This window comes from Formica exsecta, unplaced genomic scaffold, assembly GCF_003651465.1.
Source record: "Formica exsecta isolate Colony F162 unplaced genomic scaffold, ASM365146v1 scaffold62, whole genome shotgun sequence".
NCBI classification, from domain to species: domain Eukaryota; kingdom Metazoa; phylum Arthropoda; class Insecta; order Hymenoptera; family Formicidae; genus Formica; species Formica exsecta.
Genome location: NW_021853381.1, coordinates 984947 through 995666, shown reverse-complemented (window position 1 = coordinate 995666; position 10720 = coordinate 984947). Strand labels below are relative to the sequence as shown.

Genomic DNA, 10720 nt, shown 5'->3' with positions numbered 1-10720 from the left:
AAAAAAAAAACAAGAGATCCCTCGAAAGCCATTTTTCGCAGTTACATAATCGTTAGAAGGAATTAACCTATTTTTTCATGCTTCTAGCCTCAGATAACCCATTAATGACGCGATCGTGCAGCTGCAACGGGACCGCTAATTCCGATCTTGATTAATTTACCGCCGAGCGAAGTCGAAGTTACTTCAAGTATGACTTTGCATAAGTCGCGCGCGACCGGAGATTAATCTCGGCGCAAACGTCATTAGGCCGCTGCACTCTGGGGACTTAATGCTGCGAACTCGTCTTTGAATATCATAAAAGTATTCTCGGAATAAAATACATCGAAAAGAAATGAAATATTCTAGGAGTTCCTCCAGGTTGAAAGAAGCGATGATGAGCGTCTCGTGAAAATTTTGGCTTTCATGATACGTTGTAAGAGAATGGGAATTCGTGACACTTGGCCCCCGACAGTTAATTTAATGTTGAAATAACGAAGACCGTTTGAGCAAGTTAAAAGGTGCATTGATGTCAATAATCGGTCGACTGCCCCGCGGCGTTTATCTCCTGCTATCTCTCCCCCCCCCCTCTCTCTCTCTCTCTTTCTCTCTCCAACTCTTCCATCTTCCGCTCAGAATTAACGCGTCTATTTTTATTCACTCTGGAACGTGCTTCTGGCAAAATTGTTTAACGCTTCTGGAGTACTGGGAACACTGCACACATGACCGATCAGCTAATTTTATCTTATGCGCGCTGGCATTTTGCCGTCTTGCACTCTTTATATTTCGCCCGTTGGATACATAAGCCATATCGAGTGCAAATTCTCATATGAATTTCGGCTACATAACATGTTGCCTGATTACATATTTAAATAAAAAAAGTTTTTATAGATAAAAGTATATATTAGAAGTTTGATAAATTCTCATTAATTGCACAATTTAATACATAAATAATATAAAAATGTAGGCATTATTTTATATTAGAAAGCAATTTTGATAAATTCTCATTAATTGCACAATTTAATACGTAAATAATATAAAAATGTAGGCATTATTTTATATTAGAAAGCAAAGAATATTGTTATTTAAAATTACATTATTTGTAAAAGAAAATATAATTATTTTGTCATTGATACGTTGTATTACGTAATTGTAAATATGATAGAATTATAATATAATACAAAATTACTTGAAATAATAATTCTTTTAGATAACGCGAAAATTGGATCGTATATCAAGATTGACGGCAAAATAGCCTAATAGACGGTCTTAAGCAGTCTCTTGTACCGCTGTATTTCTCATCGATTCGCCGCGTATAAGCTTTAGGTCGGGAAAGCCAAGAGGCTTTCGTGCGCCTCCTTCGCAAAGCTCATTCGGTCCTTCCCAATCTTCTTAACAAGCCATTTCCCCGCGAGTAACTCGCGATCGATAACAGGCTGCGAGTGCCTTTGCGCACTTCCGCTTTTGCCTACCGGCGCAATTTTCGGTTCCTCCAAGATAGAGAGACGAGATGCGTCGCGACGTGCATTGTCGCGCATCCCCCCGAGAAAGCGAGTCATCTGGTGCTATCACGCGGCTCAGACTCCGAGCTCCCTGAGAGAAGCTCGAAGTGGGGCTTACGCGGCACAACAAGCCATTGTGTGCACGATTCGTCTTCTCGCGTTGCCTCCACGTCCTTCAGATTTCCGTATTCCACTCTGTCGCCTACCGCCGAGGATGGCTGTGTCGAGAGATGCGATAGTGCACCTTGAGAGAGACAGAAGCTTAGATTCGTCCGAGAACGAGTCACGTTTCTGGAATAATTTCCCGATCACGCGATATATCGTGTCAATATTGTTTTACATCGGTGTGGTATTTTATTAGAACGTTATTTACTGATGGATAAAAAGATTGTTCGCGTTAAATATCAGTGATTCACTCGCATTATCGGTAGCATTGATAAGATGCGATCGAACAAGGAATGTCCGAATTTGCTCAAACAGACTTCGTTATTTCAACATTAAATTAATTGTCGAAAGTCAAGTATCACGAATTTCCGATCTCTCTTAACGTATCGTGTAAGCCAAAATTTTCACGAGACGTTCATCATCGCTTCTTTCAACCCGGAGGAAATCCTAGAATCTTCCAATTTTTTTTTTCGACGTATTTTATTACGAGAGTATTTTTAATTAGAAATTTCTCTTCTGGCGTACATGCCTAGAGGTATATCCCCGTCAGTTTCTAACAAAAAATAAATTTACTCGAGTTTTTTCGGAAACGAAATGTTTATATTTAACATCCGAGAGAATCAAAATCTCGAAACTGATCCACAATTGCTATGATCGATAATAATAGACGAGTCTCGACGAAAATAAAATAAAATAATTCTTATCGCTCGCTCGCGCGACGTCATAAATCGTCAAATCGACGGCGAGCGACGTAGTTGGAAAGTGCGAGAATTAAATTAATTTGGCATGGCATTAGTGACGTAATTGCGAAGCGGATACGGGCTTCTCCGGTTTTTCTCGGGTTTCGAAACCGCTTCGAGCACACGCCGTTTATTATTTAAATTGCACGGGCGCGACCGAGCCGATTTATCACTCTTCTCGCTCCCTCTTTCTCTCTCTCTCTCTCTCTCTCGCTCTCGCATATGCGACACGGCTGAACATAATCGTCGTGCACGTACAACCACGCGGAGAGGATGCGAGAGATCGAACGCATCTGAATGCCAGTGCACGCCCACGCGACGCATTATACGCTCGCGCGACGTCGGTGACGGAGTGGGCAAGGGGTGCACATAAGTTATCGGTCTACATCTGAAATGCCCCCATAACGACCGACTCTTGCTTTAAGCGAGCAGCCTGCACGATACACTTTTCTTTTTTTTTTTTTTTTTTTTTCCTAACAAGTAGGTACGCTTGTTTAAAAGTTGTTGGGAAACTTGTTGCAGCCGCTGTAAAGTTGGATTATTATTTAACTCGACTAAGGGTGCTAGTTAACGACATGACGAGAAAAGGCAAGTTGGCTTATTAGCATTTTAAGATACGTAATAATATTCAATTTTTTTTATTATCTTTTAAACGCGTCAGCATGAGAGTCACTGAGAGAATAATTCGGAGATTCGCGCTTTTTGGGAAAATTACGTGCTTGTAGAGTGATAAAAATGTATAAATTGCGAGAAAAGATTTCTTTTTTTTTTGGCGTGTTAAGATTCAATATCTGATATTCCGGAATTATATCCGTTCATCGTACAAGATAAATACAAGACAGAATCAGATGTTTGCATTTAAGATTAAATATATATAAAATATATATAGTTTCTATAAATGTGTTTTTTTAGTTCAATTAGAGTTTTAAGCAATATACATGTCGTAGCCAGATTACATAATCATCGTTTTATAAAATGCCTAGACGTTTTATAAAACGACGGATTATATAATCTGGCTACGACATACATATTTTTTTTAGAAATTACGTTAATTATCGAAAAAAAAACTTTTCTGGCCGCTCTTTCTCGTACATCGACCGATCCCCAGGATGATGTCAGACTGTTCTTGCCTTAAGCTCTTTGTCCGCGTTCGACATAAAGAGAAGAAGCAGCACCCCACGCGAAAGAAACGCGCTTCCCGCTCGAGTACGGGACGACAGACAGTTTTTGCATAATTTTACGTCAATCATCGGTCTCTCCGGTTGGAGAGCTCGGGTGGTTGCGCAACGCGCGACGATAGGGATCTCTTGAAAAGCCCGGGGAACCGCGCACGGCCCGGCCGTCCGCGTAATTTGTCTTTGTTCGACGATGTGACCGGGCTAATGTCGTTGGACGGCCGTTCTACCATTATTTCAGGACGAACTTCGTCTTTCCTTTCTTTCTCCTTCTCTCTCTCTCTCTCTCTCTCCCTCCCTCTGCGTCGGACGTGTTCCCAAGCGAATCGCCGGGCACAATTAACGTCTATCTAAACTACCGGTCGACTGCTATCTGAGACCGAGCGTATCCGATGCAATTTAGGAGGACGTCTCCTCTTCTCCTACTGTGTATGCCTTCCGCAATGAGCCGTTCACGAAAGCTGCACCGTGACGACAACGACGACGACGACGATGGCATTGTGACAGTGTAAATTCGCCTTTGTCCGATTACGTCGGACAATTAATACCGAGTTGCTCTACGTGCGTCATTGTGCAGTCGTACGACTGCCGGCAGCGAGAGACTGTTGTGTAACATCTCCGAGCAGGGATGTCGTAAGCTAGCGCGATGGCCGATATCGGAAGCTGTTAGCCTAGCTTCGAGTCTCTTCTCGGATCGGATAAATTATTCGAGGTGTAATCTCGTACTCGTGAAATTGTTCGGTACCGTTGTTTCACCCCGTATTTTTCTCTCTTTCATCTACGAGTAGTTTGGGATGTCTCCCAATTTTGACGATCCTTGGTAGTTTGCCTAATAAAATACCGTCGGCACATTTCTCGTTCGTGCTAATGTTCGAGTTTAGAGATAAAAAGCGTCCCTGATGGACAAAAACTTTCTTAATTTGCGAGCATCCTTTTAGAGTACTTTTTTATTACGAAACTTTCCTATAAAAAATACTTTCCTCCGATAATTTCCGATACAGCACTAGCGGCTGTAACTCTCAAGGATAGTGCTGACCCTTGAAACGTGACGACATCAGGAACACGAGCGAAAAAGACTCATTAAGATTTTTTTCCTTCGCTCTAGAGATTCCGTCGAGTTTTCCAAAAATAATGCGACGGGAAGGGAAATGTATGAGATTTTCGAATATTACATTGACGGTAGTTGAAATCAGATGGGTATCTGTCAGAGTCCTCTTTTTTTCACGGTAATCTACCGGGAGACAATTTCGAACCATGGTGACTCGTATCGGGGCACGAACAAGGGTGCAGGATAAAGACATAAAGGAGGGGAGGGTTGGAAAGAGGCATCGTGATACGAGGGGGTGAGAGGGACAAAGAGCGGCATGCGCAATAGCGTCGATCGGTGGCGAAGCGAGGCAGGCCCCATGTTCGTTCGTTCGTTTCTTGGCTACTCGACGCTGCACGGGGACAGTTGATGAGCGCTTAGCAACAGGCTTGTCAGGGGTTGTCAACCCTGTCCCACGAATTTCCTCGCAATCGCTGCTGCTTGCCATTAATCAAACATTAACAAACAGATTTTGGTCGATGAATTAGTGGTACCTTATCGTTATTTTCCAGGAAATTTCTTTTCGTAGGAACGTATTTCTCCTGCAAAGAATAAATATATTTCGTTCATAAAGAAAACTATTTTTTTTTTACATTTTAAAACTCTCTCTCTCTCTCTACATAAATAATTCATTTATAATTAAAATTAATTTTTTTAAAGACAGATCACGTATCTTATTTCATGATAGAATTTTTCTGAATCTCGTGTAGTATATTTTTATGACGTAAAATAACACCTTATTATTCTCTAAAAATCATTATATATTTTCAAATTTTGGCACAGATAAAAAAAAGAAAACATCGGAAACGTCGCGAAATGGGAAATGTCCAATCGTGTGAAATGTCAAGTTAAAAACCTTGTGATGCAAAAGCATAGAAGAATACCATCGGATTAAGTTTCTATAAATAAAGGTGGAAGCGTCGCGTTGCTTCTCTTTATTTCTGCAAAATATTAGCCGTCTCTGGCGTCGTTCGATGAGACGAGGGGGAGAGAGAGAGAGAGAGAGAGAGAGAGAATGACATAGCGATAAAAACCTCCGGCGGTATACTATACCGGAAATAGCGTATCCAACCTCGATAAAGCCCTTGCCGACGTGTCTCCCACGACGATGCCCGGTGTTTTCTGAGTAAATATGTATAATGGAAATCGACGCAAAAGTTTCTCTCGCGATCCGTTCTGAAGGAATCTCTTTTTATCTCTTTGGTCGCGCAACCACGTGGCTGATAGCGGTAGGGCCTGGTCACCTGGAATCGATAGCGCGTGAGGGTCGATAAGAGTAGCCGCGGGTCTCCAGGTGCAACTTCTCCCACTTCCTCCCCCTTTTCTTTACTTCGCGAACGTGGTTGACCCCCGCTACTCACATCACAGGAACTCGCGATACTCACGGAAGCCCGACAGATCGTTTTCCGTCCGACAATATTGCCATGCATATAAATGAAATTATTTTTATCTCCGATATCACAAATCTAATTTTTACTGATTAGCTTCTTTTAATTAGATTGCATATTTCTATTTCTTCATTCTTGTATATGTCGTTTACATCGATCTTGCTTTTTCGTAATCGCTCGGTTCGCGAGATCTCGGTGCATTACGTTATCGCTCGGTCACGAGGCGAGATAGTAACCCAGTAACATGCGGAAGGAATGACTATTGATCGGTTGATGTGTTTTTAACCGGCGACTACCGGGTCGTCTCTTGTAAGTGATAAAAATCGCAAATTGAAAAAACGCAGGTTCGTCCGTTAATCGCGTGATTTATCTTAGAGACTGGGACCTTTATAAATAGAGTATCTAAACGCGATGATAATAGAAAAAAAAAGAATCGATCAAAAAAAATATTTAACATAAAAAATTAATTATTTTCTCTACAGTATCTTTTTTGACTATATAACAAATTAAAAATTTACTGTCAAAATTATTTTTATTTGCGATTATATCGTTTTATAGTATAATATTCAATTACTTAATGCATATGCTGTTTATACGCGAATTCAATGATTTCTCACGTACATAATATCCGACAGACACTGCGCGACAGCTAGCAACCAGCCCAGCCAGCTTCGGGTAAAAACGATACGCCACCGGCAGACAAGGGAGGAGGGATGCTTTTATCGGTCGTAAAACAACGTTAGGCATCCACGGTAACGAGGGAGTCGCGAATTGCCGCGGGAACGGAACATTCGGGGGAGAGAGAGCGAAAGGGAAATCCAATCGCTGGTGGCGCACACAAGCGATATTCGGAAGGACGCATACATATACACATATACATATACGCGCGTGTCGCGTTGTCGCGCGATACCACCTCGCAATTTCATAATATCACCGTTATATCAGCGACAATTTAAAATGTCGTAAAGCGAAATAATGCGCGAGGCGATGGCGCGATACGCGGATGAGGAGAATGTTTACGCACGTAACGCCGGCGATTTTTCGAGATAGCGAAAATGTTGTTACGAAGGGAAAACAGTAATCTCGAGGATCTGGAACATGATACCGGAATGGTGCGAATCAACGTGAAATCCAGTAAGGTGATATACTTAATAATGAGCTCATCCTAGCTGCCTTACTCCGATCATTCTTGGTTACAGATTACAAAATTACATTGCTTTTGTATTTTTTGTATTTTTTTTTTTTTTTTTGATTTTAAAAAATTATTTTTTTTTTTTTTTTTTTTTTTTTTTTTTTTTTTTTTTTTTTTTTTTTTTTTTTTTTTTGGATGATAAAATTGAATGACAATTCAATTTCACATTTTTTAAAATTGAAATTTGAATGACAATTCTGCTTTAGAGACAGTCACCATATAACTTCGTTGCTAATAATACTAGATGTGTTTAACGGGAGATATTTTTTATAAATAGAATACGTTTATATATAAAGTGCTTTTTAGAGATACATTTAAAGTGCAAAATTTCATCTCATCGGCGATTTTCAAGCAAATTTCAACAGAATTCAATTTCCAGGCTTAATTAACGAGGCGTTTAATATCGAAATCTGGTTGTGCGAACACGGTTGAAAAATTTGGCTTATATTTAACATACATATATCGCATGTCCCAAACGAGCCACAAAAATTTTTGGATTAATTTAACATAATATGGATATGTTAAATAGTGACATTCTATTAATATTTCAACACAAAATGAATGCAAATTTTTATAGTAATTTGAAATAAATTTTGCGTAAAATCAACATATTTTTAATGATAAAATTAATTTGAAAGAAAAGTTATTGACGGTCTATAGTCACTTTCATTCTTATTGTAAAATAAAACCAACATTTTTTTTTATAAATTTTAACAGATAAACCCTGTCACTATTAATACGGAACATATTTAGTGTGTAAAATTAAAAATATGTGCACATTGTGTTATTTTTACACTTTTTTTAGTTATTTTAATAATTTAACATTTGAGTTCAATTAACACAATAGCAATATGTTAAATTAACACATGAATGTGTTAAATATTTAACACAAAAATTTTAACCGGCGTATTTTTAAACAAGAGAACATAAATTTTCCAACTAGACATTGTAACGATATTAACGATTTTTATGTCCCTACGATGTAAAATTACGACGTCGACTTTCTATAAGCAACGTAACGAAATTTCTTTATGAGGAGAAACGCGGGATAAGGCAATAGTGGTAATGGTGCAACCTGGACGTGTCATTTTCGACGGCTAGCGAAGCGGGGTGGAAGTTGATCGAACGACGAAGGGGTTGATGAGGGAAAAGGAGAAGGAGACGAAGAACGTTATCCGCTGCACAGAGTCGTAAGCTTTGAAGGAGCTTGTAATAACGATAAAACACGATGAGGAAGCCTGGCCGACCGGGAAAGCTCTCTCTCTCTCTTTCTGGCGGGCGTTTTCTTCACTGTATATGTTCAAACCGACGAAGTTAGGCCGGAAGTTGTAAACTCGCTCGAAACCCGGGAAGCCCGCAGCGTGTTAACTTCGTTCATCGGACAACCCTTAAAATATTATATGCACGTGGCCGGACTTGGATTGGTCCTTGGTTACGCTCGTCAAGTTGCTAAACGATCGCCCTTATGTCACTCCATGCATCGTTTAAAAATCAATTTACCTGCGGAAACTCTCCTGTGATACGCACTGTTATTAAAATTTCTCGTTATCCCTATAATATCTTCATCTCTTTTTATTATTCATTAAATTTAATAACGCAAGCGAATGGCCATATTTTATCACACCCTGGAATGAAATCCTTTCTGAGAAGAATTGATACAGAAAAATATAAAAAAAAAAAGAAAATGCGGGCGGTTTCAAAAATTTCTACGTACTTTTTAGAAAGTTAGCGCAATTATTATAAAAAAAAAATAAATAACGAAGAAGAGATATTTTTCAAAATAAAATATTATCTTTCTCTTACATATACATGTTGTTTAAAAAAGGGTCACATATTTTGTGAGCAGGTAGAATTGATCAAAACAAGAAAAAAAAAGTCTAATTAACATGAGTCCTACAATTAATATTTTCGAAGATACAGGCTATCTTTCTATTTGAGCTCTTTGTCTTTTTTTTATTAGTTGTGTTACCTCTGTTAATTAAATTTTTTTTTCTTATTTTGATTAATACTACCTGCTCTCAAAATAGGTGACCCTTTTTTTTAACATCCTGTATATTGGAGAGAATAGTTTTTAAATCGCCACGATATCGGGTCATGACGGGCCTTGACGGCGATGTCAAGGCCACGCCAGGACGAAAGCCTATCACGAGAATCTTCTTCCTCCGTTCTCCATTTCTCTCTCTGTCTCTCCGGAGAGCAAGAGGGAATTGAGCCGAAACTGGAAAGAGCCTAGTTGTACATCGATCGCGGCTATAGCTGGGCGCCACACCGGCTTTTCTGGTTTCCGGCGAGGTTCCCGAAAGCACCCTCGAATTCTCGCTCCACGATAATTCGCTGATGAGAAACTCCGAGCCCTTTCTCTCCATCTCTACCTCTCTCTTTCTCTTTCTCTTTCCCGTAATTCTCTCCCCCGAAGGTACTTGCGCCGCGAGCGTCTATTTATTTTAACAACCGACTAATCCACTACGTGCGCTCCGGTTTTTTGCTCGTTATCAGGAACCTAAAGAGCGAGAGGAACTTACTCATATGAGGGTTCAAATTATTCCTCGGGACATGACTCAAACACCGGTCTTTCAGTTCCTTCGCGTTTAAATATATTTCGGATTTATTTCAAATGTCGAAATATATATAGGTGTACGAATACTTATCGCTCTAATCGGTAATGTGGAGCCAGGTGTTTCGCAGGTGTTTGAACCATCAATTTCTAATACTTCAACTGCGAGTTTGATGAGTATAATTTTAGGATATATTCGTGAAATTGCGAATTATAAGCATACAATATACGTCACAATTATACTAAATTAAGGCGCTCTAAATTGTAAAGGTATTTCTCTCAAGCTATCTCGATCATCTCGCATGATAGCTCATCGAGGCTCATCTCGACGTTCTATATCGTCGATCGCCGAATCGCGATTTGCGGAAAGAAGAGTCCGCGGATAAAATTATTGCCGGAACGCGCGGGCGACTATGAGTTATCGTCCGCGATTTTTACCAGCTGTATCGCATCCGAGCCATAATTTCACGAGAGATTTGCGAGGCGCAGTTTATTCGCCGTGGGTCACCGAAAAAGAGAGGGAAACAGGAAGAGAATTCGTTTTTCTCTCTCTTTCTCTCTCTTTTCCGCGTTTCTGCAAGACGAGTTATTTACCGGACTAAAAACTATCCGCGTTTCTAATCCCAAATAAAAGTATTCGATGGCAGCCCGGAAACGGCTCTCCCTTCATCGCGTGAAGAACGGGCTTCCGCTTTTACCAGAGATGAACAAGGTCGAAACGCTCAAAACTCGCATTTATCATCGAGTTATAGATAGACGTATTTATTCTAGGATCATTGAGCACGCCGAAATTTAGGTGTGTCGCATTTTTGACCGGAACATTATACAGGGTGATTCTAAATAAGCGCGAAAAATTTTAGGGGATGATTCTTTGTCGAAAATTAAAGGGGATCTTTCATATAAACATACACTCCTATATCCCTCCCTGAGAAGTCACACTC

At 39.9% G+C, this 10720-nt stretch overlaps 1 protein-coding gene across 8 annotated transcripts in view; it reads left to right on the top strand.

The window, feature by feature from the left end:
• Positions 1–10720, top strand: part of LOC115242721 (growth factor receptor-bound protein 14-like) — a 325508-nt gene that overhangs the window by 302332 nt on the left and 12456 nt on the right. The window lies entirely within an intron of this gene.